At 42.2% G+C, this 27765-nt stretch overlaps 1 long non-coding RNA gene across 1 annotated transcript; it reads right to left on the bottom strand.

Moving 5' to 3' along the window:
* Positions 1-286: 286 nt before the first annotated feature.
* On the bottom strand, positions 287-27365 carry LOC111091977. Its single transcript, XR_005377158.1, has 3 exons — positions 27005-27365; positions 6495-6559; positions 287-1089 (listed from the first exon to the last, which is right to left on the bottom strand). It is a non-coding gene; the product is annotated as an uncharacterized LOC111091977 (long non-coding RNA).
* Between the last annotated feature and the right edge of the window lie 400 nt (positions 27366-27765).

Here is a 27765-nt window from a genome sequence, read left to right as displayed (position 1 = left end):
CGAGCTGAATACATGGTAAATACAATAAAAGAGGTCAATTCAGCAAATTTCCATCAAGGAAAGCAGGGATTGGTGGTTACAGTAAACACAGAGCCTGTGAGAGTGGGACAGCTGAGATGCTCAAAAAATATTTGTTGAATGAGTGAACACAGTTGTTTTTTTTTTTTTTAATTTTTATGATAGTCACAGAGAGAGAGAGAGAGAGAGAGAGGCAGAGACATAGGCAGAGGGAGAAGCAGGCTCCATGCACCAGGAGCCTGGCGTGGGATTCGATCCCAGGTCTCCAGGATTGTGCCCTGGGCCAAAGGCAGGCACCAAACCGCTGCGCCACCCAGGGATCCCCCAGTGAACAGAGTTCTAATGTGCATATGACAGTGTGTTAGGTGTTCAAGGAGACAGTCCTCTATCTAGCAAAGGTAGTCCTCTATCCCTCAGCAAGGATACAGCAGGGAAGTATGCAATTGCAGCACAAATTTAAATAATTATTGCATAAAATAAAAATCATTTTATTTGAAAATATAGATTACCCGATTCTCACAACTTCATCATGAGACAAACATCAACACCATTTTTCAGAGGAAGAAACAAACTTCATCACGAGATAACAGAAGAAGATGGAGCTAGGAATTCCCCCTCCCACCCTACAGTAAATGAAGGAAAATGGAAATGTTGGATGAAAGGCGAGAAACATGACCCCTCCTGGAAGAGGAAGGGAGGGAGAGCACAGCAGGTGAACTTCAGCGAAGTTGGGAGCTTGTAGAGTTGCCCAGTGTCAAGGTCCAACTAGAAATCAACGAGGGGGTGAGTGGGCACTGGTGAGTATGGCAGAGGTGGGGTCGGGGCTGAGGTCGGGGTGGCGGAGGCACCTCTTACGGTGCCTCTTCACATAATATATAAACAAAAAGCAAAGAGCCAACTCTAAAAGCCTTCTGTAATTAGCTAGCTCAACGATGGCCCAGGACATTTTCTTGCAGCTCTTTGTTCTGCTGCTTATCCGCGGGAGGCCAGCCGTAGGAACTCCGACAATTTTGAGATGTGTGGTTGCTGGGTTTGCCTCCAGATTCAGTTCCAGGGTAGATGAATGTGCATCTGGGCACATAGAGAGGGAAACCAGCGCAATCATGAGACAGGTGGTATAATGTGGTCAACTAACTAGATAGAGAACTACGGTGACGATGATGATGAGGACGAGAGCAGCTACTCTTTCTGGTGCTTCTACTCTGGGCACCATTCTGCTTGCATGGATTTTCTATGTACTAACTCATTCCATTCTCATAACCCTGTAAGATAAGACGACTATAATAATTCCCATTCTATAGATGAGGAAATGGAGATTTAGGTATCCTGCACAAAGGAAGCCAGCTAGCTCATGTCCACAGAACCATTAGTTGAAGGGGGCTCCGGAGGCTGCGTTCTAAACCACTGGACCTGGTGCTTCTTTAGCCTCTGTGTTGTGTGGTTTATCATTGTGTGTTAACTCAGAAATACAGGGACATAGAAATAGAGGAAGATGGTGGCATGTTACCCCATTTGGTCTCTGAAGTTTAGGATTATGGCTGGGAAGCTCATGAGGCTCCAAGGGGTTTTATCCGGGGGTATGTTCTCTCCTACAGGTGTGCTTTGGGTTCTGCTGATAACCCAGTGGTGTTCCCAACTGAAGATCACTTTTATGCCATTCCATCAGTTTGGTGCTTCCCAACACATGTATGCATTTTAAATATGAAAACAAAAAAAAAATGAGGATAATCTTAGTTACAAATTCTCAGCAAACAATTTTTTCTGTACCTATAGCACAAGCCAAAACAGTCCAACTTTCTCTTTATCGCAGTTTCCCGGTAGGTGAATTTTTTTTCAAGTTCACCCTTTACACTGGAGTGTGTGTCTCTGAAAGTTCTTATTTTAAGAGCCCCCGGGGTCCTGGGCTGGAGCCCTGCATTGGGCTCCCTGCTCAGCGGGGCAGACTGCTTTTCCCTCTCTCTCTGCTTCTCCCCTCCACTCGTGCTCTCTCCCTCCCTCTCTCAAATGAAAAATAAAATCTTTAAAAAAAGAAAGTTCCCATTTTATTGGTAGTCTCTATTCCAACACTACGCCTTTGCTTAAGCCCATGGCTCATCTCCTGTCTCATCTTAGTAGGTGAAGTCTAAGCCACTGGCCAATAAAGATTGGTAACTTGGCTCTGGGATGCCAGAGAAAGAGTCAGCATCGGTTTAATAGTCAAAGATTTCAGATCGTGCCTGATTTTGACCTCTACTAAATTCTCCTACATTCTTAGGAGCTACATTTTGCATTTACATAACTTTTGGTTATACTTTAGCTAGACTTTCTATGTATGCTATAGCAAAAGGGCTTTAAGATGCTCTTTGCAACATTGTCAGCAATGGAACTGATCTATTTTTTTTTTTAACAGCACAAAATTCTATTATAAAATAAAATATTCAGGGGACAATGCTTTAACAGAAATACAAAATTTAAAACAATTTTGAACTTTTATATTATTTGTTAGACCTAATTTACAACTAACTTTTTTATTTTCTATTTGAAACCATGTATATTATCCCTCTATCATATTATTGAATTCCAGATTCTCTTAAAATGTGTTTAATGTGTCTAATGCTATTGTTAAATAAAAAGGCTTCATCTAAAATAGTGTCAGCTCTTCTGCAATCCAGGCTCAGATAAATTTATTTATTTTTTTTAATTTATTTTTTTAATTGTAGAAACAAACCATTCCTTGGGTAGTTTTGACATGTTTGCTCGAATTGTCTTAGCTAATAATTATTAAACATAATTTATTTGCGTTTTAATTTCTTTCATTATAACTGATGGAAACAAACAAATTACTTTTTAAAGCTCTTGATTGTGCTGGAATGGCCCCTAGAGAGGAACTGAGAGAAGCAATTTAAATGACAAAGTATTTATCTAGTTTGCAGCCCCCCCTGGCCAGTCTACTATAGGGGGCAGCACCAGCTCATGAGCTCTTCAATAAAGTGTGCTGGTTTTTTCTTTTCCTCAGTCAAGAATATATTGGTACTAATCTAGAAGTTTTCATGAATATAATCAAAGGATTTTAGAGTTAGAAGGGGCACTAAGGACTATCTGCTCTACATTCTATTATATAAATGAAATTGAGAGAGGCTCAGATAGTGCCCAAAGTTACACCGGGAATTCAGAGTGAGAACCAGAAGTAAAAATACAGATCTCCATGTATTATTCCAATTTCCTTCCACCACACCAAAAATGTAGTGATTTAAAACACTGTGATGCAACATCTTTCACAACATTGGAATTTTAAGCAATAGGGAAAAAAAAAAAAAAAAAACTGTTTCAAAGTTCTGATGTTCTCAATTGTCTTTTTAAAGTTGATTTTCTTAATACAGTCTCTCTCCCCTCCAAACTTTCTCCCCCAAATAAATATCCCCTCAGTTGAAGGCTGGGGAGCAGGGTCTTAGGGCCAGGCCCCTAGTGTTAGGAACTCCACCCCCCACCCCCGCCCCCCCAGGCTGAGGCTGTAGTGGAATTTCAGCACTTCGGAGCGGGGTGCGGCCTGTCCTGTCCCTTAGGCCGGCCTGGTCCCGGGCCTCGGGGGTGGGGTTGCAGCGGGAGGCCTGTGCAGATGCTGGGGTTCTCACTGAACCGTGTGAGCCAGCGCATGTCTGTTTATGTGGAGCCCGAGACAGTGAGGTCAGACACCCTCCAAGGCTCCTCGGACTCGCTCATCCCTTCCATCCCCCCCATGGAAGTGGGTGGTTGGTAGTGGGTCTGGCGGTCTGGGGGTGTCTAGGGGCAGGGGCTGGCTCCAGGTGATGGCTGGGTGGGGCCAAGCCCACTCCCCTGCAGCCCCGCTCCAGGCTGCGAGCCGGAAGGCAGTGCCAGCACCGGGGCGAGGCTCGGCCCCCTCCCCTGGCCACCCTCCCCCCGGGATGGGCCACAGCGGGAAGGAGGCTCACACCGAGGTCGGGGAAGCCGCGCGGTGCGTGCGCTGGGGACTCCGCCTTCCAGGAGCTGCCCGAGGGCACCTACTGCTGAGCCCAGGCGCCCGGAGCCCAGCTTCGTCCCAGCGCGGGGAGCTGCGGCAGCAGCGGAGGAGCAGCGCGGGGGGAGCAGTGGGGGGAGGAGCGGGAGGAGCAGAGGGAGGAGCAGCGGGAGGAGCAGGGGGGAGCAGGGGAGAAGCAGCGGGGGGAGGAGCGGGAGGAGCAGGGGGGAGCAGGGGGGGAGCAGTGGGGGAGCAACAGGAGGAGGAGCAGCGGGGGGAGCAGAGGGAGGAGCAAGGGGAGGAGCAGGGGGGAGCAGGGGAGGAGCAGCGGGAGGAGCAGAGGGAGGAGCAGCGGGAGGAGCAGGGGGGAGCAGAGGAGGAGCAGCGGGGGAAGCAGCGGGGGGAGAAGAGGGAGTAGCAGCGGGAGGAGCAGGGAGAGGAGCAGCGGGGAGCAACAGGAGGAGGGGCAGCGGGGGGAGCAGAGGAAGGAGCAGCGGAGGAGCAGGGGGAGGAGCAGCGTGGGGAGCAGGGGGAGGAGCAGCGGGGGGTGCAGCAGGGGAAGCAGCGAGAGGTGCAGCGGGGACAGTGGGGAGCAGCGGGAGGAGCACACAATGCGGATCCGGTGGCCGCTGCCTTCTGTGTTCTAATGCCCTAACTCGGGCATTCCTGGGTGGCTCCGCGATTTAGCACCGCCTTGAGCCCGGGTGTGATCCTGGAGACCTAGGATCGAGTCCCACATTAGGCTCCCTGCGTGGAGCCTGCTTCTCCCTTTGCCTGTGTCTCTGCCTGTGTGTGTGTGTGTGTGTGTGTGTGTGTGTGTGTGTGTGTGTCTCATGAATAAATAATAAAATCTTTAAAAAAAGATAATGCTCTAACTCATTTTTACGCACATATCTATTGTCTACTTCAATAAACCAGAGTAATTTCACGGAAGTCTTCCAACTTTAGAGACAAAACGGAATTACTAGGCTACAACAGCAACAAAAGCATTTAAAATGTTTATGTCATGGGTGATAGAAGTTTATTCATTCAGCCGTTGATATAATGCTGTCTTGTCTAGTCACCACTCGCATCCGAGTTCAATTCATTATTATGTATGTATATACATACTTGTAAAAGGCTATTATTTGTTGTTTGCTAGATTTTCCTGCCTTGAAGAAATGTAATTGTCAGTTTAAAAGGAATATCAGTTCCGCAAAGACGATCAGGCCACTACCCTAACAGGGAGAGCTAATACAGCTAATACAGCTAATGCTCAATGGAGCCCAACTCTTGCCCAGATGTGACCTAATCTGCCTGTTGACCTGACAGGTAACATACAGATGACATGGCTGGATGCAGAATATTTTATTCAGGAATCAGGAGTATAGGAGGTCAGCGGTCTCCCTGGCAACTCTCAGTATCTATTTTTATCCCGTTCAATTGCTTTGCTATTATTTTCTCTACTAGTAAAAAATAAAATAAAATAAATTCTATTTTTCTCTGCATTCCATATGTTTGCATATCTCTCCTCATCCCATTTGCCTTTGTGACTTTCTGTGTTATAACATGTTCGCGGCACTCGTTTGAGGTGTAGTCACAGGAACTGCCTTGATGTAGAAATCCCAGAGAACTTACACTATTTTCTTCCCCGACAGCTCTATAACTCTCAAAGGGAAACTATATTTACATTGCTGGTGTTTTGAGAGATTACTTTGTGAGTGAAACCATTTACGAGAGAGACACAGGAAAGAAATACAAATTATTTTTATTCTGATAAAGCTATTTTTAAGGACATGTGGTGTTCTCTGGCAATAAAATGTTTACAGAATGGGATAGAAACAGAATTACTCTCTCCGTCTCGGGCAGAGCTGGAAAACCAGAGAGATCCCTGGTAGAGGCTTGTCCCTATAAGATCTACCCCATAGATGATGCTTTAATCAGGGATCCCTGGGTGGCTCAGCGGTTTGGCGCCTGTCTTCGGCCCAGGGTGTGATCCTGGGGACTCGGGATCGAGTCCCATGTTGGGCTCCCTGCATGGAGCCTGCTTTTCCCTCTGCCTGTGTCTCTGCCTCTCTCTCTCAGTCTGTGTATCTCATGAATAAATAAACAAAATCTTTAAAAAATAATAATAAATAAATAAATTAAAGTTTTCATTACTTATCTCTCTTCCCCAGTATTCCTAGATTTTATAACCACTGGCTCAATTCCTTTCCTGGTTTCCCCTACCCAGCTTAATAAATAAATAACTCCCCAACCCCACATGGATCTCCCCCACCCCACCCTTAATCCTTCCTTCTTTCAGCCAACTAAACCAATCTACTTGAGGATTTTGCTCATCTTTTTTTTTTTTCTGAACCACACAGAAAAGACACTAAACCAAGGAAATGCACAGTTGGATTGGCTTGTGTGTGAGTGTGAGTGTGCATGACCTTTTTTGTTTTGTTTTGTTTTAAGGTATCATCCTGCTTTTATTCATGTGGAAATGTAACCTTCAGGGTATATCCTGTCAGCGTTAAACTAGGAATTTAGAAAAACATACCTCCTAACTGCTGCCTTCAGTGTCAGTTTCGAACACAAGCCACAGGGTCTCCTTCAGTATATGGTCTATTGAAAAGAAAGAAGTATTATTATCTGTGCCAATCTGAAAACTATTGCCTAGAATTATTTATTAACCAGACAAGTCACCACTATCAGTAACAAATATATGATAAGGGAACACCAAACACCCTGGGACAGTGTCCAATATTCATTTAGGGGTGGGGAAGCACATAACTAGCAAGTTTGGGGTGTTTTCTGGAGAGACATGGGGTGTATCAGAGTGTACAAGAATTTTGGGGGGCCCAGACTTTGCATTGAGTTCAGCAGCTGCCCTTGCTAATTAAATGATCTTAGGCTACAAAGGAAGCTATTGTGCTCCTCCACTTTTGCATCTGTAATATTAAAATCATAATGCCTGAATTGTTTTGATAAATTTCTTTTTCTGATAAGTGTTTTTGTGAGACTTCCAATGAGATAATTATGTGGATAGGACTGGACTACTCCAAATATTAGCATGTTTACTAGTAAAAGAAAAGAAGGAAGAGTAGGAACAGGGTTTGTTTTGCTCTGTACAAAGAAATCTAGCTGGGCTCTTGTAGAGTCTTTTATGTGCTATCAAAGCATACTGACCCAGAAATACCCTCAAGGGATAAAAGAAATGCCAGTTAGCAGGCCAACTGTAAGCATTGGTTTTTCTAAGGAAAAAGAAAAGACGAAAAGTGCCAAGCCACAAGATTAGCCCCCTTAGAGGCTCCTGGCATCCTGAGTGGGGATCGTGGATTTCTTAAATAATCATGTTCCCTTCTCTTGGTTAGATGGAAGCATTAAGTCATCTGACCCAAGGATGAATCACAGACAAACTTACGGGAAGATTCCCAAAGTCTGAGTGGTAAAGTTAAGTGAAATGGAAAAAAAAATTGTGTATGGATGCCATGTTTCCATACGTCTAGATAGATTAATTTAAGTTCCCTTTATGAACCAGAACCCAGTTCTGTTTTTAGGGTACAAGGAGACTGCATGATGTTGGGCTCTTCTAAGTTTGAATATGCATTCATTTAGACAAGCTCTAGATTCAAGTGTACTATTACAGTTTTCATGAAACATTTTTAAAAAATCAAACATCATGGGGGGTATGGGTGGCTCAATTGGTTGAGCATCTGACTCTTGGTTTAGACTCAGGTCGTGATCTCAAGGCTGTGAGATAGAGCCCCCAAGGGGCTTCCTGCCTATCATGGAATTTGTTTGAAAGTCTCTCCCTCTGCTCTCCCCACCCATGCTCTTTCTCTAAATAAATAAAACCTTAAAAAAAAATCAAATAACATATTTAACCCTCCTAAAAGGAAGCAACATAATCTACCTGTTACCTACCTATATATAACTACCTATATATATTTCACCCCTATTATCTACCTATATATATTTCATATGTTCAATTCTTAGACACATTCGATTCTTTACGAACTTAACTGCCCTTGTATACACACCCATTGTTAACAAGATATTTATTTTTCATAAGGACTTAGGGCAAGGCCAATGTAGAGAATGTTCTAAGGTCTCTGTTGCTAACAACAGTTTTGGAAATCATGTTTTAAAAATGACTCCCCAAACTACAAAACTCAGTCTGTACCATAAGTTCTATGACTCAGTTGAATCACTCACCACATTCACCCACTTATCTCAAATCTATTCTCAAAGATTAACCAAATTAAGTTACACCCTTTTGAAACTCCTCCAGTAGCTTTCCATTTACCCATATGCTGTGAAGTAAACTCAGTTTTCTCCCAGGGTCCTAGGTCATCCTTCATAGATCCTAAAGTAGCTTATTCCTTTTTTTCACAGTTCACCTTCTCAGAAAGGCACGCCCTGACTCCTCTGTCTAAAATATTCAATCTCAGAAATCACTCTCTCCTTCTTGTCAGCACTTAACACCATCAGAAACATTATGGTTTTTTTTTTTAGAAACATTATGTTTATTTGTTTATAAGAGTTCCAGAGATGGCAAGGATTTTGTGTTTCATGTTTACCATTATATCTTCACTGCATACAATAGTGTCTAGCAGGAACAGAGACTAAATAAAAGTTAGCTAAATGCATTGAGTATAGGCAAAATAATATGGCCTCTATAAAAATAATTCCAAAAAAAAAATAATAATAATTCCAAAAAGATGAATTTAAAAAGGTATGGATGAGAATAGCATCATTAGAGTAATTGTGTCCCTAGCCACTGTGGCTACTTTGAAGGAGACACTACTTGGAAATATTCATTGATCATAAGGAAAAAAAATCTTTAAGAATATAACACATTGTATATATTCCGCTTGACTCCCTACTTTTATAATCTTCTAAGCTTTTTGGCAAGAGATATTTGACTTTTATGTGGATATATTGATTTTCCTGGGATATAAATCCAGGAATAATTTTCTCCTCACCAATTTGTTTTGCAAGAGAGTGTTCCTGTCTAGGCCCTATCTTGTCTCTAGGGTTAGGAATCCAACAGATGCCTCAGAAGTAAGCATGGGAGCCTGGGAGATGTTAGTCAGACTCATTGCTATCTCAGAGCAACTGGTTGCTAGTAGATGAAGCTACTAGTTGAGGAGATGGAAGTTTACACTATTGTTTTAGACATTTGTTACAAGGAGAAAACAAGGACACTCCAGTTGGTCAAATGATCAACCTGAAGCTATGTCAGAAGTTTCTGGAAGGGAGGAGTAATGGCTGTTGGTAGCAATATTTTTTAAAACTTCTTTGCTATTGTATCAGGAGTGGCACATTAATGAAAGATAACAGGGACTTGTTTATAGGGCAGAAGGTTTCTTGTATCTGAGCCTTGACTTTTATGTTTATACATAGGAGTAATTAGTGACTTTATTTATTTCTAGATTGGGAAGATGTCTTCAAACTGGTAAATACTTAAAAAACAGCAATAACAACTAAAGCTCAGTGTCAGGCTATTGGCACTGGGCACAGAAACCCAGGCACCAGGGAACTCTATCAAGGCTAACTTAGAGACTCAGCAGAAGTGAATAAAACTGAAATATAAATCTGTTTAGAGCAGGATGTCAGTGAGAAACAAACCTTGGGTTGAGGGCTTATATTCAAGAGGTGAGGAGTAGTGTCAAAGAATTTGTGGCCACATTTTAAACTGCCTGAGTTCCAGACAAGGAAACTGTTCTCTGGAGCTTAAGATAAAGAACAGTCCTACCCCACGAGCTTAGTCCCAGTGATAAAGAATGAATAGGAAAAGCAACAAAAGGCTTCAGAGCCCAGTGAGTCAGAGGTAGACTTGGATAGTTTGGGGCCTGGATGAACTGAGTTTGAGAAGGATTAAGGTTTCTTTGGTAGCAGAGCTAGGTATGAAGAGATTGAACGAGAAAGCTTGGCAAGGAAAATGGGAAAATAAAGTAGAAATAAAGAAAATAAAATCACTCATAATTCAACCACCCAGAAGTAACGAGAGTTTACATTTTGATGCATTTCTTTCAGTGTTGTGTCTCCATGCATGGGAGTGAGAATTTCACAATTTAAATGAGTTTGTGTGTCTGTGTATGCACACGTGCACATCTGTGTGTGTGTGTGAACATGTAAGTGAAACATGATCACACCACATAAGTCTTGTGACAGTTTCAACAAATTTAGTATGGTGAGAATGATACAATGTGACTTATAAAGCTAGGTCATGATAGGCTAGGCTATTTCTAACTTATTTTCTGGAATACTCACACTTGGAGCCCTAAACCACCATGTAACTTCTGACTACCTTAAAGCTGCCATATTATGAGTTAGCCTCAGCCCCATGGATAGACTGTGTGTAGGTGCTGCCCCCCACAATGGGAGTGGATGAGCCTTCAGATGATTCTAGCTCTGTAGACTTTCCCCTAGCCTTCAGATCTTCCCAGATGCGGCCCTTGAGGAGGAGAAGCAGAGCCATGCTGTTCATACTGTGCCTGTCTGAATTTCTGATGGTAGACTCTGCGAGCTTAATAAAACAGTTGTTTTAAACGACACTGCCATTTGGGGTAACTTGTTACACAGCAATAGTAACCAAAACAGGAAATTTGAACCCAAGTTGAGTCAGATGTCTGACAAAGAGCTGAAGTCAGCTACTTTTTCCATGGCCTAGGAGCCAAATGCAACCATTCTTCTTAGGTTGACATAATGCTTTTTCCAATTGTTCCATCAACTCAAGCAGCCTGAAGGAGAAGCTCTGCTTCCTATTACAGAGATGCTCAAGGAAGCCCTAGGAATAGACTCCTCTTAGTAAATCATATCCTTTCCTTAATGAGGAAATATCCCTAATAAATTATATCCTTTACCTGTGCAGCTTTTGAATCCTTAGAATTTAAAGACCTACTTTCTTTACCTCTTAAAATTCTAGAAAATTTCTCTTTTTCTAAAAAAAAAAATATGCATTTGCCTGTCTCCCTGACTTCCAGTTTGGATTTAGCCAAAGATTCTAATCTCTGACAATTTTTTTCAGGTTTGACCTGGGTCACATATACCTTGAATATCAGAAGTGAGAGGAGGAAATGAAGTCAAAGTAAATAACACAGATACAAACTAGAAGCACAGGATAAAATTAGGAACCAAAGGAAATGTAAAAAGAACTGTCATTCTTGTTCAGTGACTGTGCACCAGTACCTACATGTATTATGGTGTTTCAATATAACAGCAATCCTAATGATTAAGGTATTTGTATTAGTCCTATAATAAGTGGATGCACAGATTTTTCCCCATATGGCTGATAATCATACCAAGGAGTCTGTCAGGAGTCTGACGCCAGATCCTGTTCTCTTAACCACTACTGTACTGTCTAGAAATAGTCAAAGCCATTCTCATAATAATACTGAGTTTGACTTTTTTCACTCTGATTATCTCGAGTGTGTATTTGGAAGATCTGCATAACTCAATGAGCCAATGTACTTCACATTTTTAATGCACACTGTTACAACATAATACATAAAAATCCATTCAAAGTGCAAAACAGACCAATGAATTTTAATGTAACAGAGTACCAAACATTCTTTGACATGATTCACTTTGCAACTAACCTTTCAGATGCAAATTTTGTTGTGGCATCAAAAGATATCCACAATTATCTAAAAAGGCTTTCATAATAATCTTGTCTTTTTTTTGTCTATGTATTTGTATGAGACAAGATATTCTTTTTGTACTTCAACCAAAAAGCAAAAAGTCACAACCAACTGAATGTAGAAGATATGAAAATCCAACTGTTTTCTATTAAGCAAAATATTTTTAAAATTTACCATTCTTCAAAAAAAAAATTTACCATTCTTCTTATGGAAATATATTTTCCATAAAATATATGTTAACACATAGTTAACATGTAGCGAATAAATTAATATTATTTAAGAGTCTGTTTTAATTTTGAATATAGTAAATATCAATGAATATAACCCACATAAATAGAATATCTTTGGAACCTGTCCTAGGCAGGTGAAGCTGCCTTAACACAATATCTTAGACTGGGTGGCTTAACCAGCAAATATTTGTTTCTCTCAGTTTTGAAGGCTGGGAAGACCAAGATCAAGATTCAGCAATGGGAATAGGGAAAGAAGGTACTTCAAACCATTTATACTGACGGCTTCCACTTTTCTATTAAGCAGAAGACAAATGATTCTCTTAAGATTGAGATTGTTAGGTGGATCTTGAGGAAGGAAGCAAAGAACCCTACAAACCATTACAGGAATAGCAGAGAAAACTTTCCAGGAACATTTAGTTTTATGCTTACAAATGATCACAGATAAATTGTTGAATTCCTGAAACTTCCCATGGAAGAACAACACATTTTTTGTTGTTACTGAATATTGTTCATTTGTTCATTCATATTATTGCTTAGCTCATGTGAAGAATGAAAAATGACAATAATAATGACTCAGAGTTAGATACTTTTGGTAATTCTTACTAAACTGAGCAGCAAATTAAATTAAAGGTTTTTATTTCTCTCTTTTAGAAAAGCCTCTCTCCATATTCTTCTTGCATGTCCACTATAGAGTAAAAAGCAATATGACTATTGCAGATTTAGTTTGTGGCTTTAAAGGATAGAGCAAGAGTTATTCCATTTATGAGGTTGGAAATGTACACTTGATCAAAAATCTCTCCCTGGAACTAGCATTCAAAGTTCTGTAGCATGGAATTGCATTATCAATATAATTAATATAATCTTAAAAGTTAATTTAAAAATTTAATATAATCCTTAAAATATTTAGTAAATTCAACCTTGTTTCATTCACAATTCATGGTGACATTATCTACCTCTCAAGCAAATCTATGAAAATATTTTTAAAAAATGCTACACCAACTAAATTCATCTTTTAGAATGATTAAATGTGTTTACATGGGGAAGTTTAATGTGCAGGCTGCAAGGCAAGTAGAAAGCCTTGGTGTAACTCTGGGCCTGCCATGTGTCAGGGCCTGGGAGGGGAGTGAAGGCAATTCTCGTGAGATGGCGCAACAGAAGCAGAAGATCATAAGGTACAAAAGGTCACCTTGCACATCATTATGACATATCCCATTTCTAATATCGTACTTTTTATAATCCCTCTGAGAGGCAAATGTTTTATTGCTTAACTGCACAAGGAGATTAGTGACACTATCAGTGATGTGAAATTGCATTAGCAGAGCTTTGAAATGACTCGGGGAAATGTTCAATCTATGTCTCAATTTCAAGGAACTCTTCACACTGTCATGTGACCAAAAGCAAATTTTCTTCAAATGATGCAGTGAAAAGACACACGGATTCCTTTTATAGATGGAAATTTGAAAGTCTCAGAAACAATTGACAAGAAGGAGACAATATCAGTTGGGATTGTCTTGACAGTGACCAAAGACCAAAGGCCAAATCTTCACCTTAGCCTTCAATATTCGGCGTTTAGTGTCCTGCCACCAGCATGACACATAGTAGATGCCAGCCCTCAGGCTTTGGAAACAAATAAGGGGGAAAGAAATAGTTTAAAAATACAAGAAACATTGTTAATTTAAACATTATTTCTTAAATATGTTTATTCTTTCAAATTTCATCCAACAAACAATACTCTACTAATTTTTTTTTTTAGTTTCTAGCTCTATGATTGCAATTAATTAGATTATCATATATGTAAAGATCGGTGGAGTTACACCAAGATGTACTTCTCTACACAACAGGAAAGCAGACATATGATTAAATAAATTCACATGGCCTCACGTTAAATTTTATTTAGTCCCACAGGGCCCCTGGGTGACTTCAGTAGGTTTAGCATCTGCCTTCAACTCAGGTCATGATCCCCGGGTCCTGGGATGGAGTCTGACATCAGGCTTCCTGCTCAGTGGGGAGCTTCTGCTTCTCCCTTCCCCTCTGCTTGTCACTCTTTCTGCTTGTTCTCTTTACTCCTCTTTCTCTGTCAAATAAATAAATAAAATCTTAAAATTTTAAAAAAATTTAGTCCCTCAAAACTCTTATTGTCTTTTAAAAATTCCATAGTTAAACATCTTGGAGAAATGGCAAATACTTTATAGTAAACAGCTGATATAAAATTAATATTTTCTGAGGGAATCCATGTAACATCATGTTATTAATGATGTCCAGTCTTGATTGACTGACTTTACAAAATATTGGTATATAGATTTTTTTTCAAAATCAGAAAAGTTTTGGGGCACCTGAGTGTCTCAGTTGATTAAGTATCTGACTCGATTTCTGCTCAGGTCATGATCTCAGGGTCATGGGATGGAGTCTGTGTTGGGCTCCATGCTGGGCATGGAGCTGCTTAAGATTCTCTCCCTCTCTCTCTCCCTCTCCCTCTGCTCACCCCCTACCGTGCCCCTCTTGCACATATATTCTCTCTCTCTTAAAAAAAAAAATTACAATAAGAACATCAGAAAAGATTTTATTAACCAGTTACAGTTTTCTTATGTTGTCTGTAAATGGCCTCTTGTTTTCCTTTTGATTTCTGATGAGAGAGGTACTTCTATAGAAAACATTTTGTTCTTATCACATATTAATATTTCACATCTGATAATACATCACACTTGTTTTTGAATATTTTTATTTTTATTTTTTAAAAGATTTTATTTATTTATTCATGATAGACACACAGAGGGGGAGAGAGGCAGGGACACAGGCAAGAGGGAGAAGCAGGCTCCACGCAGGGAGCCTAAAATGGGACTCGATCCCTGGTCTCCAGGATCTGGCCCTGGGCTGAAGGCAGCGCTTAAACCACTGAGCCACCCGGGCGGCCCAGTTTTTTGAATATTTTTAAATGCCAGTTTTCTGATAAATTCTGATAAGATTCACAAGTCACAATATAAGACAGCAAACTAACATTACTTTTCAATGACGATGAAACTTTGCCATTATGGCTCAACCGAACATTGGTCATTGGACTGAAAAGGTACAATGTTCAATAGTCACTCTTCCCAAACTCGTAGCACATGATGGTAAGCTTAACACCAGGTTCCTAACATCTGAATCAAAAAGAAGTGGAGAGTCAGGTATAATGATGCAAAAAGAGTGAAGTAATTAAAGACAGAGAAGTACAACTATAATAGCTTATAGAGTGGGGGGCAGTATACAACAAAAGGAGTCAATATCCTGCTTTATTAATCTCAGTATAGTAAGTAATATAAGTATATATCAATTACTGAAATACTAGTTAGAAAAAGAAAACAATGAATTCGGTCTTTATGTATGACGGGGAGGGGGGAGTAAAGACACTCTCATTCATTCATGAGATATATATGGCATGCCTACAATTTTAAGGTTTGGGGAATACAAACATGAATCAGGTATAGCCCTGCCTCAAAGGAAAATACAACCCATATGCGAGGAAGTAAATACACTCTCAGATGCAAATGTGATGAAGGATACAGGCGGAATGCCAGGCAGGGCAGAGAAGGAGGGGGCACTTGGTGCTGCATGGATCATAGAAGCCCTTTGGTGATAAAATGATTAGCTGCTTCCTTTTTTTATGGAATGTTCAGACGCCATTAAATTTATTCTTAGTGACGAGGTCCATCCTGATGATAGAGTTTTTAAAGAATATACCTCTAATATGTGGATCACTTGGACTTTATGTAGCATATACTGATAATGATTTCTATCAGACAACACTATGGAGGTCCCTAAGGTTTTGAGAAACCAAAGTTCGAGTATTAGAAATATTAAAAATATTTATAAATCCATTTTTAAGTCTCACCCACCTCTTGTCTAAATCATCTTATCGAAACCAATAGTTTCCCATAGGAAATGATTGCAAAAAATATCATTCTTTGTAACCACAACAAAGAGATAATTATTTGCTGGGATGCAACAACGGGAGGTCATTAATACGTACCAGTGACAATGGGTTCTCTAAGTTTCTATTTTGATGATTTCAGCCCAGTAGGCCTACATGTCTTTATCTGTGAAATCCATGATTGTAACTACAAAGATGTTATCTTTATTTAATTAATAGATTATTGAATGCAAGTTTGAAAAATTCAATTTAAATAGAAAAATATGTATTAATCAATAATAAACAGAACAACAACATTTCTATTCTTATGGAATTTTTAATATAAAATAGAATTGAACATACTTTCCTGTGCATTATTTGTTTCATTATAAATGTTATATTTGTTTTAATACTTTGCTCCTTTAATTGATCAACCATACCATGAGATAGGAACTGTTAACATTCTCATTTTATTGATGGGGAAATTGAGGCTTAATGTAGTTAAACAAATACCTAGTTAAATATAGTAGATTAAACACATGCATTTCTGTCTACTTTCTCCAAGAATCCAGGTAAAAGGTAGGGGAAAGAACAAAAAGTAAGTAGGCAAAGACAAAAGGTAATAAGAGTAGGATGAGAGTAAATGATACCAGTAAATTATGGGTACATGTAAAGCAGATAGATCCCTAGCAAATCCCTTAGCAGAGTGGAGAAAGCTGAAACCCAAGTGCCTACAGAGGAGAAATGAAACAGTTCTTGCTAGAGAAAAGGCTCCTAATTTGGAGCTGCCAAATACCTTGGAATGTGAGATGGAGTGGTACAAACAAAAGAATTGGTTTAGGTAATGACCATGTGACCTAATTCTGGCTGATGACACCAAGGGAAGTCTTTTGACATGTTTTTGGGGGGCAGTTACTGGGCAAAGACATGAAAAATGGCAGTTCCTTTTCGTGTTCAGGATATCTTCATGTCAATGTATAATTCCTAAAACCCCTGCACACATGTTCTTACCAGTCCAAGAGCAAGGGTTCGGCAGGCCAAGAGTATCAGAAAGAATCAGACCCAATAGACCTATGCTTGGGGACCTCCCTGCTTCTGGACACAGTTGCGTAATAGTAGATTTTCTTTAATTTCAATCAGTTCAAGGGGTCAAGAAATCAGGTCAAGATTTCACAGATATGGAATGGTAAAATTAGGGTTGGGATCCAGATTGACCTGAGTCAAAGATTTGAGATAAACATGATGCCATATTGCCATTAATGAAATACCTTCAGCGTATACATTAAAAGTATATTTAGCATATACTTTGTATACTCACAAAACTGGTTTTTTGACAGAAAAAAATTAGGATGTATGAAATTTAGCTGATATTTGATATTGGTCATGAGTAAAGACTACATTAAAACTTTAATAGCTTACCTTCCAACACTTTATTTTTGCAATAAAAATGACATTTTTTTGTAATTTATTTTTTTATGTACTAAAGCATCAAAATCAATTATTTCCTAGGTGTGCTCTATACTTTCAAAAAAGACTGATACTGAGAATTGACATGGATAACAACAAAAAGAAATGAAAGAACATAATGTTTCTTACTTCTGTTATTTAACTATGTGCCCAAATCAGTAGACAACAAATGCTATGCTTAACCTTATAAACCAGAAATGACAAAAAATATTATCTTGAGAGGATAATTCAAATTATTATTTTATCTGGGACATCAAGGTATATCTCTCATATTCTGTTATCCAAAATTCAGAACATTTTTAATGTAATAAAAGTTTATTTAGATATATTATAAAGAAATACATAATATGATTTAATTTACTATTTAGCACAGTGATTTAAACATGCATGAATATATCCAAAGTGAGAGAAGTGTCTGATTCATTTTGAAATCCTGAGGACAAAGTAGTGTCTGGAATATGGTGCCTGCACAGTAACTATTTGTTGACTGAATAATGAACAACTGTGCACCTACTTTAAGGAAAACATGGGTGGAATAAAGAGAAAAAGGGATTTTCCACTTTGGTGATTGTTTCGGGGCAATTTTGCTGTGTGAATACTAGTTGTCACATTTATTTGTTTTAATTTAGGCAATAATAATTATTGAAAAACTGAAAAAATCAAAGGGTGGTATTTACAGAACTGATCCGATAATATTTTTCATTGTAAGAGATTTTTAAATTTTTAAGAAAAAATATTCTTGTTTAAAAACTTGTTCTTTACATGATTATTTGCCTTTTATAGTCTATACCTGAAACATTTTTTTTCGACTGACAATCCTTTACATCTAAATAGTGTTTCCACTTTAGGTTAAACATTTTTAAGAATCATATTAATAGCTGGAAAAAAAAAAAGGAGGGCCACACATTAACTAAGTAACATGAGGACAGTAATTAAGAAAAACACTGTGATTGAAGGTAAAGATAAATTAGAGGGCAGTCACCAAATGGCTGCCTTCAGATACCAGAGTGGTGTCGGGGATAATGTCAGAGGCCTTTGCAAAGTATGATGCCTGCAGGGAGTTCACTGAACGTTTCACATATGATACAAAGAGGCTCACCAGCAGTCAGCAAGTGGGCTGCATGATCATTACAACTATCTTCAAAGGTATGAAGGTACTCTGTGAATTGTGATGTGTCTATAATACACAAAATTACATCTGACGCAAACCATCTCTTTTGGAAACCTGTAATGAAAAATGCTCTAAAGAAGACTATACTTATAATTCTGGGTGCTGCATTCAGAATGGGCATGGCATGGCATGCTGACCAATGCCATATTTTTCTCTCTCTCTCCTCTCTTTCTTTTTTTAAGATTTTATTTATTTATTTGAGAGCGAGAGCCAGAGAGGGAGAGCAAAAGTGAGGTGAGGGGCAGAGGGAGAAGTAGGTTCCCCATTGAGCAGGGAGCCCAATGCAGGCTCCATCCTGGGACTCGGGGATCATGACCTGAGCTGAAGGCAGTCACTTAACCAACTGAGCCACCCAGGCGCCTCTCACGCTTTTCTCTACTGGCACATCCTTTAAAGTAAATCCTTCTTCCTTTCAGTTCAATTGAAAAAAATATTTCCTTTAATGTATGTCACAAAATTCATTTTCCAGATTTCAGGAATGATGAATTAAAGATACTACTAGTACTTTGATGGCACATTTTAAAATAATATCCATTTCTCTGGGGCCAAAGCTTTATAATTTTCTATGATTTTATTCTCTGTTCTTTTTATAACATCTAATATTAGAGTTACTTATATCTGTTTGATTGCATATTGGATCTAGGTATTTCTTAGGCTATGCTTCATTTCCATTTAACATCATTGGAGATCTCACCAAGTGAAATTATGATACAATCATCTTACTCATAATATTCTGGCTGAATCAAACATTCATAATCAATGTATGCTAAGTTCAATGCAGCCTTAATCAGCTCTGCCAGCACAGGGATGTTCAGAATCTGACCAGCCAGTCATGGGGCAGAGCACATAAGGAGCCACCCAATAGCAGGTGGCAAGATAGTGCCAGCAACAGACTTGAAGGAGGGTCAGAGGTTGGCAAAAGCTAGAGACCTCCATTCTCTGAAGATTTATGAAGAGCCAAGGAAAGCTCTCAGTCTGAGATGAACTAGGCTATCAGACAGGGATCCAAGATAATAACTAAATACATGAGCTAAGGCATGCAAAGAAGAGCTCAGTCACACGGGAATATGGTAGCAATAACATTTTTGGAAACTGGGCCCAGTATAAGATTAGAGTTGACTCAGGGAGGTCCAACTCCAAGCTGATCAGGAATTACTGATTATAGATTCCTTATATTCTCAATATGTATGGAAAGAGTTGGTTCTAGATTTAGAGTTAGGACAAGGAATAGATGAAGGTTTAATGGGGCCTCAAGTGTATATAATTTTAGGCATTTTTAAGAAGAAAAAGGCTATAGTGTTACAAATTCAAAATAAGGTAAAGAATGGGTACTTATTTAGGAAAAGAAAAGTAAACCTAACAGTTGATGGAATCCTTGGGGGTTCGGTTTCAAGATCTCCTTTGGCAGTTTCTGTGAAATGCTTTTTTAGTAACTGTTCCTGATTATAGCCTTGCTTCCTTCTCAACATAAGATATTATACAATTCCCAGACACTCCCCATACGCCCAGAGACTCTTGTGAGTGAAGTCTCTGATGCTTATACACTCCGTTAGCTTCAGGGCAAATGTGCCTCTAGATAGAGATATTTCCACAGAAAAGAGTTAAATAAATGGTCCTGAGAAGAAGCAAGTCCAGGAGAATGAGGGATCAGAAAAGCTAGCCTAAGACATCATTAGAAACTACCATTGAACAAAAAATTTTTGACACTGTATTGTGGTTAAATTAATGTCATTCTGATGTCACTTATGTCAGCAAATATGTCATAGCTTTGGTATGGAACTTTGGTAAAATTGTTTGGGAGACCGAATTCAGAAGCCACACATTTCTTCTGCTGACCTTGTAGGGTGACTCATGGCTCAGACAGCCCTGTCTCAGTCAGTGAGAACAGTCACAAAACATCTGTTAGGATCATCTTTGGAGTACTTGTGTGCTCTCTGGCTCTCTTTGCCATCCTGGCCCACTCTTCTTACTTTGAATCTGCCTAAGTTTAGCTTTATGTCTGACATCATGTTGTTAGGTAGGAGGGTTTCATGATTCCTATCTACCTAGGGAAGATTCTATACAGTCATGCTCAGAGGCCTAAATCATATAATGAAGCTTAAAAACGTGGCTGGGAGGGGGCACCTGGGTGGCTCCGTGTTTGAGCCTTTGGCTCAGGTCATGATCCCAGGGTCCTGGAATCGAGTCCCACATCCGACTCCTGCATCAGGCTACCTGCAAGGAGTACTTCTCCCTCTGCCTATGTCTCTGCCTCTCTCTCTGCATCTCTCATGAGTAAATAAATAAAATATTAAAAAAAAAAAAAAACTTGGCTGGAATGTTGAATGGGAACTTGACTCTATAAAAGGCTTCTATCTTTTCCTGGAGACAAAAAGGAACCAGTGAAGTAAAAAACTTCAGAAAACAGCCCATGCACATTTCCCCTATGATAAATAAATGTTTTTGTTGGGCGAAGAAAGCTATTTTGCTTACTGTATGTTAAGCCTATGTTTATTTTCTCATACTGGTCTTGTTTGGATATCCAACTCCTGAAAAAGTCACCTTGGAAATCATTCCCTTCAAATTGCAAGCTTAAAGAATTTAAAAAGAAAGCAGCTGGGGTCCACAGAGTATGCCACGAGACTCAATTGTAGAAGGCACCTGCAGCTTGGTGGCAACTTGCTCGCCCTAAATTTAGAAAGGCTGCCCCCTGACATCTGCAGGAGAGGCTGATTTAGACTAGCGTTACACCCCAAAAGTTTTTTTTTTAAGATTTTATTTATTTGTTTATTTATTTATTTATTTATTTATTTATTTATTTATTTATGGGAGTCACAGAGACAGGGGCAGAGACATAGGCAGAGGGAGAAGCAGGCTCCCTGTGAGGAGCCTAACGTGGAACTCAGTCCCAGGGCCCGAGGATCACGCCTTGAGCCGAAGGCAGTCGCTCAGCCACTGAGCCACCCAGGCATCGCCAGCCTGAAAGTGCTGCTGCACACTGTCCTCCACACCCTCATCTCCAGTTTACATGTTACATTCACTGTGGTCTCTCCTCCCATCTAAGATTTTGAACTTAAACTCATGTCCATAGTGCTAAAAGCACCGACCGTTTCCCAGGCTTTTTTCTATTTCCCAAGTCTCTCTTCTGCAGAATTTTTGCTATTTCTCTTGCTTTATCAGTCTCCTTTGCTGACTCCTCCTCTTCCCCTCAAAGCATTTGTCTTCTCCAAGTTTCAGCTCTTGGCTGTCTGGTTGTTTTTCCTTCTCATCTATTTCATTTAACCTCTCCCTCCCTCTCCACCCCCAGGGCTATTTCATGTGTTCCCAAGGTTTGATTTCTCATTCATTTAACAAATATTCATTGAATAAATATCCCGGTCTCCTTTTTTGCTCTCACACCTACATTCAAACCATTTGATTGTTGGCTCTACAATCAAAGTCTATTTAGAAGCTGACATGCTTTTACTGCAGCCAACCAGGCCGAAAGCACCATCATCTCCTTGACCACTATATTACCTTCCAAACTGGTCTCCAGGCTTTGTACTTCACCTTCCTGTGTCCCTCAGTCTAACCACGTATCTGGATTCTGTGTGAACCTTCTCGAACCCTACACCAGACCATGTCACTACTATGCGTGCAACCATCTGAATGGCGTTCTCTCTCTTTTCTCACTTGTGGTGAGAACACTTACCATGAGATCGACCCTCTTAACGGATTTTTAAATGTACAGGAGAGTTTTGTTATCTATGGATGCAATGTTGTTTTGTAGATCTCTAGAACATATTCATCTTGCATATCTGAAATTTTACACCCACTGATTAGCAGCTCCCCTTTCCCCCCTCCTCTAGCCCCTGGCAACTACCATTCTGTTCTTAGTTTTTGTGAGTTTGACTATTTTAGACTGAAGCGGCTTATCTTACTTAGCATAAAGTCCTTAAGGCCAAAGATATTATCAGGCTCTATGACTGACTTTGTCCAAATGCCTACTTAACTTTGCCCTCCTTGTTACCTCTTGAGGCTACACTTCATCTACTGGTGTTACCCACGGTCACTGAACTCCTGCTCTTTGCTACCTTGCTTGCCTTCTTTTACCACTCCAGATATGTTATGGCCTCAGAATCTTTGTTTAAAAAAATATTTTATTTATTTATTCAAGAGAGACAGACAGAGAGAGAGGCAGAGATAGGCTCTAAGGGGAGCCTGATGTGGGACTCAATCCCAGGACCCTGGGATCACGACCTGAGCCGAAGGCAGACATTCAACCACTGAGCCGCCCAGGTGTCCCAATTATCTCTTTCTTTATGTAAGAGCAAATGCATAGGGATGTTTGTTTTCTCACTAATATATTTGTTTTACCAGCATCTAGAACAGTGCCTAGACAGAGAAGGTAAATAGCCAATGTTTTCTGAATGAATAAGTGAATGAAGGAATACATGTTACTATCTGCCAGTTACTTAATATGCAATGATGAAGAATTGGGTCCTGCTCTCAAAAAACATGCTAATAAAAAACTGTCGCAAATGACAGAGATTTGTTTAAAGAGTAAGAAAACCTGGAATAAGGATGCCAACCTGGCCTGAGGTAGGATGAGGCACCAAAGTTGGGCTTCCTGTAGGAGGCAGCACCTGAGCCTGACAAAAGTTAGCCCAATGAAAGGAGTTAGGAGAGGTTTGGAGAGGAGCTTTTTATTATTTATTTTTAAGATTTTATTTATGAGAGACCCAGAGAGAGAGTCTGAGACATAGGCCGAGGGAGAAGCAGGCTCCTTGTAGGGAACCTGATGCGAGACTTGATCCCGGGACCCCAGGATCATGACCTGAGCCAAAGGCAGATGCTCAATCACTAAGCCACCCAGGAGCCCCTGGAAAGGAGCTCTTTGGATGGAGGAACGAGATCAACAGAGGCATGGTGGCTGAGCAGATGGTGTTAGTGTTCCTCTCATTCCTCTTCTTTCTCCTCAAAGCTTTTTACCATTTCTGGATATGCCAACCTTACTTATGGCTAAGAGCTGCCTCATGACTGGGAGCCTGCTGTGCCTATGAGCACAAGCAGGCTGGAATGCCTGAGAATTAACAAGTGCCTCTCAGCTCTTAATGACTAATGAGTGTTGGGGTATATATACCCCCATTCTCTTGCCCCTTGGCCAGGCTATTTCTGAGGGGTTAGGTACAGCAATTGTGTGGGACTGAACTCTATTCAATTACTGTTGTTGATTTAATAAATGCACCCATTATCAACTGAATTCTCTTTCCTGAGTCATTTCACCTCCAACTACCCCTTTTCTCTGAAACTCCCAACAAACTGTTGATCCTTGAATCTTGGCTCAGGGTTGACCTCTGGAAAAACTCAAATGAAGACAGTGATTTTTATCCAAACTCTAGAGAATAAAAATGACAAAGTCTTTGGTCTGCTTTGGGGGATAATAAAGCAAACCATGTTGGTTGTTTATAGGGTATAGGGAGAGGTGATTTGGTTTGATAGTAAAGGAATTTGAATTCAATGTTAAAGGATTTGGACTATTTCCAGATTCCTTAAGAAATCTTTGAGTTTGGGCATAAAGTAATCAAAAGAATATCTGAGAATGATGAATCTAGCTGGGGTATATTGTGGCATCTTACTAGGGGCAGGAAAGGTCTGTAGTTAGGAAAACAGTTCATGGAACACAGGGCATATTCAGAAGTGCATTAGTGAGGTGGCATTGAGAATGGAAAGCAATAGATGAAGAGAACATGTCAGGGGAAAAAATGACAGGATTTGGAATCGAGTTCTGTGTGTTGCGGGGGTAGGAGGAGAAGAGCAGAGAATGTCTGAGGCTATGCGAGTTAGAGAGCAGAAGTATCATTAACAGAGATGAGGAAGCTGTGAGTGGGATCTGGATTTGATGAGTTAAAGACCTTTAGGGTTTGTGCCAGTGGAATGTCCAAGCAGAAATGTTCAGCAGACAGCTGGAAATATAAGGCGGCAGGAAGGATTCGGTTTCAGAATTGGGGGCTCTTTTAGACAATGATAAATGTGCCTGGCTATTTGAAAAATCCCAAAGCAATACTTGCTTTATACAAGTCTGATAGTCTTGACTCTTACTAGAGGAGAAATTTCATAGGAACCTGCAGTCATTGGTGGACTTTGCAATTGAAATACCCGCTTTTGATGTGGAGAGGCTAGCAGTGTGTACGGAGGCAAAAGGGGGAGAGACAGGGCAGAGAGCTAGGCTCCAACCAGGTGAATTCTCGAAGATACTGGACAACCCGGGAAGCAAGAAGTCCGATTCAAGGAGTTTGGCGGAGTTCAGGTGCAGTAGACAGGTTCTGGAATTCTGGAGACGGAGATTTGGCCAGAAGACCAGCCATTCCGCTCAGAGTCTTCAGACTCAGAAGACTGATGTTGTTTGTTTTCTGCCTAATTTTATGGAGTGGAGCTGGCCGCACACCGAAAGATGTTATTAAGGAGTCCATCCCTCAGCTTTTTTCTTCTTCAGGCTACATAAACCTTATTTCATTCTTCTCACAGGTCATACTTTCCATTTCTTTAATTATTTGTTACTCTTCTCTGAACTTTCTCCAATTTTCCTCTTAAAACCCCGAGACCAAACCTTCAAAACAGTAACAACTGGCTTAGTTCAGGGCACAGGAAATGATTTTCTAAAATGTCACACCCAGGCAACATTTCTTTGCAGGTTTTTCCACCTGCTTTAAACGAGACCATTTGTTACTCATCTAGATATGATGCTAATTTTAGACACAATGTGATTATAAGGGGATATCTTTTTCAATAATTTTCTGTTTTAACTCCAAAGGCTCACAGTGGAAAGGGTATTGGCTCAAATATATATATATGAAATAATACATATATATGTGTATATATACACACATATATATGTATATATACATATATATATATTTTTTGTTTTAGGAAAATAGAGGTAGAAGATTACAGAAAACTAGGGTATATTACATCTGATTCTTTCTCTCCAAGCTGTCCCGCTGGTACTTTTGCCCCTGCTCATCCTAGCAGACTGAACACGGGGCTAGCTAAAATGTGAGGAGGTGTAATTCAGAAAAAGGGAACTTACTTAGACAGGAGTCAACACTGGAAGCAGGGGAGGATGTGCCAGGCCCCGGAGAGATGGCTCAGGCAACTCTGGGAGTAATTTTCCATGTGGACTGAAGGAAGATCTTGTAAGGCACAGCCCCAGGTTACACAGGCGGGACTCCAATTACACAGGATTTACAAGCCATTACTGGAGAGAGTCTGTGGCTCTCCTGGCGCAGGCGGAGGAGCAAGAAATGTTCACTGGGCGATAAAAGCACTTCGGTGTACGGGGTAAAAGAACAACCGGGCCTGCCTTCTACAGAGTGCAGAAACTTGCCCCCACCCCTCCACCCTCCGAGTGAGGATTGAGGGTGGAGGCGGGGTGGGGGGGGGGGAGCCATTTCCATGACTTAAGAGTCAGGCGAGGGGGATGCCTGGGAGGCTCAGCGGTTGAGCATCTGCCTTGGGCTCAGGGCGTGATCCCAGGGTCCGGGGATCGAGTCCCGCGTCGGGCTCCCTGCAGGGAGCCTGCATCTCCCTCTGCCTGTGTCTCTGCATCTCTCTCCGTGTCTCTCATGAATAAATAAATAAAACCTTAAAAAAAAAAAAAAAAGAGTCAGGCGAGGTCTCCGAGCTGAGACGGCCGAGGATGTGCAGCCACCTCTGATGACAGCAGGGCGGTCTCCCAGTGCGGGGGCGGGGGGGGCGGGGGGCACCGGGAGGCGCCCGGTGCTGAGGCAGCGGGGAAGAGGGGCCCACCTGCCGGGCTCCGCCTGCACCGCCCCCGCCCCCCCGCCCCAGGCCCACTCCTGACTGCAGTGCACGCTCGGCGGCGCCGCCAGACGCTCGGCGTGAGCCTCCACACGTAGCCGCAGACGCTCCTTAAATAGGTCGGAGCTGAGCAAACACTCCCAGACGACGGACGGCGAGCGGGGGCGACCGCAGGCGCGGCGGGTCAGCGGGCGGCCAATAGCCGGGGTGCGGCCCGCCCAGTCGCCTCCCCCGTCGGGGAGCCTATAAGTCGCCCGCGGCGCCGGGGGGCGCCCGCCCTCGCGCCCGCCCGCGTCCCGCCCGCGTCCCGCCCGCGTCCCGCCGCGGCCCCGCTGCGCGCACTCGGCCCCGCCGCCGCCGCCGCCGCCGCCGCCGCCGCCGCCGTCCCGGGCGCCCGGGGTCCCCGCGCTCTCGCGAGAAGTGCGCCGCTGCAGGGCGGCGGGGGCGCCGGAGCCGCGGGCCCTGCGGAGGCCGGAGATGGGCTGCAGCGGCGCCCCGAAGCCGCCGCCGCCGCCGCCGCTGCTGCTGCTGCTGCTGCTGGCGCTCGCCTCGCAGCTCTGCAGCCCCGGCGTCGGGGCCGACTCGGAGAAGCCCTGCAGCATCCCCGCAGGTGAGTCGCCCCGCGGCTCCCGGGTCGCTCATTCATCCGCCGGCCCCTCGCGCGGGGCCCGCAGGTGAGGAGGCGGGAGCCGGGCCGCCGCCGGGGCCCCGAGGTGAGTGACGGCGCCCCCTGCCCGCCGCCCCGGGGAAGGCTGCGAGCCCCGCCCCGCCGCCCCCGCCGCCCCCGCCGCCCCCGCCGCCCCCGAGCGCGCGCTGCTCCCTCCGGCTCGGCGGGGCTCGGCGGGGCTCGGCGTCGCGCCTTGCGGGGCCTGGGCTGGGCGCGCGCACCTTTGGGGCGACTCTCCTTTCTCCTCCTCTCCTGGAACCGGCGTGCAGGACTCGTGTCGGAGGAGGCAGCAGGCCCTCTGCGACCGAAGCTCGGGGCGCGGTGGTGACACGTGCCCTCCAGCGCCCCGGGACGCCCCGGTGACACCTGACCTGCCCGGAGGACACACATCTCCGCTTAGCCCTTTCCCTCCACCTGGTGTCTTGCTTCCAGAAGCTGCGCCTGCAGCGCAGAGTCCAGGCCCGCGCCTGCAGCGCCGAGCGCTTTACATTTACCCAGAGTTAAAGAGCCTCCCCGCGTGGTTTGTCCGCACGCGGCTCGGTGCCAGCCGGTGCACAGGCCTTGGAGTTTGGCGCTTTTGTGCTCGGACTCTGTGCTGGACTCTCTGAAACTAGATCTTGCGCTTAAATGTCCTTGTGCTGCTGTACTGCTTCTTTTTTTAAAATTAGGATCATTTTGTCCTTTTTCCTTTCCTTTTTTTTTTTTTTTTTTAAGTAAATAGGGCGTTTTTCTGCTCGAACTTTAAGCACAAGGGCAAATTTCTGTTTCAGGGTTACAGTCAGAAGATGCCATTTGGTGTAGAACCCAGCTAGTCCATCTAAGCAGTAGTAAGTGTTTCAGGAGGTTCCCAGGGAGCTAACATGCCCATCATTCTGCATTCCTGCCAAACAGTACTTGCTTTGTCAGCTTGAGAAACTTCAGTGTGCAGATGGATTTTTGTCCGTTACATGATGCTTTTCTTTCTCCCAGATAAATTTGGTGG

This window comes from Canis lupus, chromosome 23 (assembly GCF_011100685.1).
Source record: "Canis lupus familiaris isolate Mischka breed German Shepherd chromosome 23, alternate assembly UU_Cfam_GSD_1.0, whole genome shotgun sequence".
NCBI lineage: Eukaryota > Metazoa > Chordata > Mammalia > Carnivora > Canidae > Canis > Canis lupus.
The sequence above is the reverse complement of the archived record's forward strand: the minus strand, read 5'-3'. Positions and strand labels throughout refer to the sequence as shown.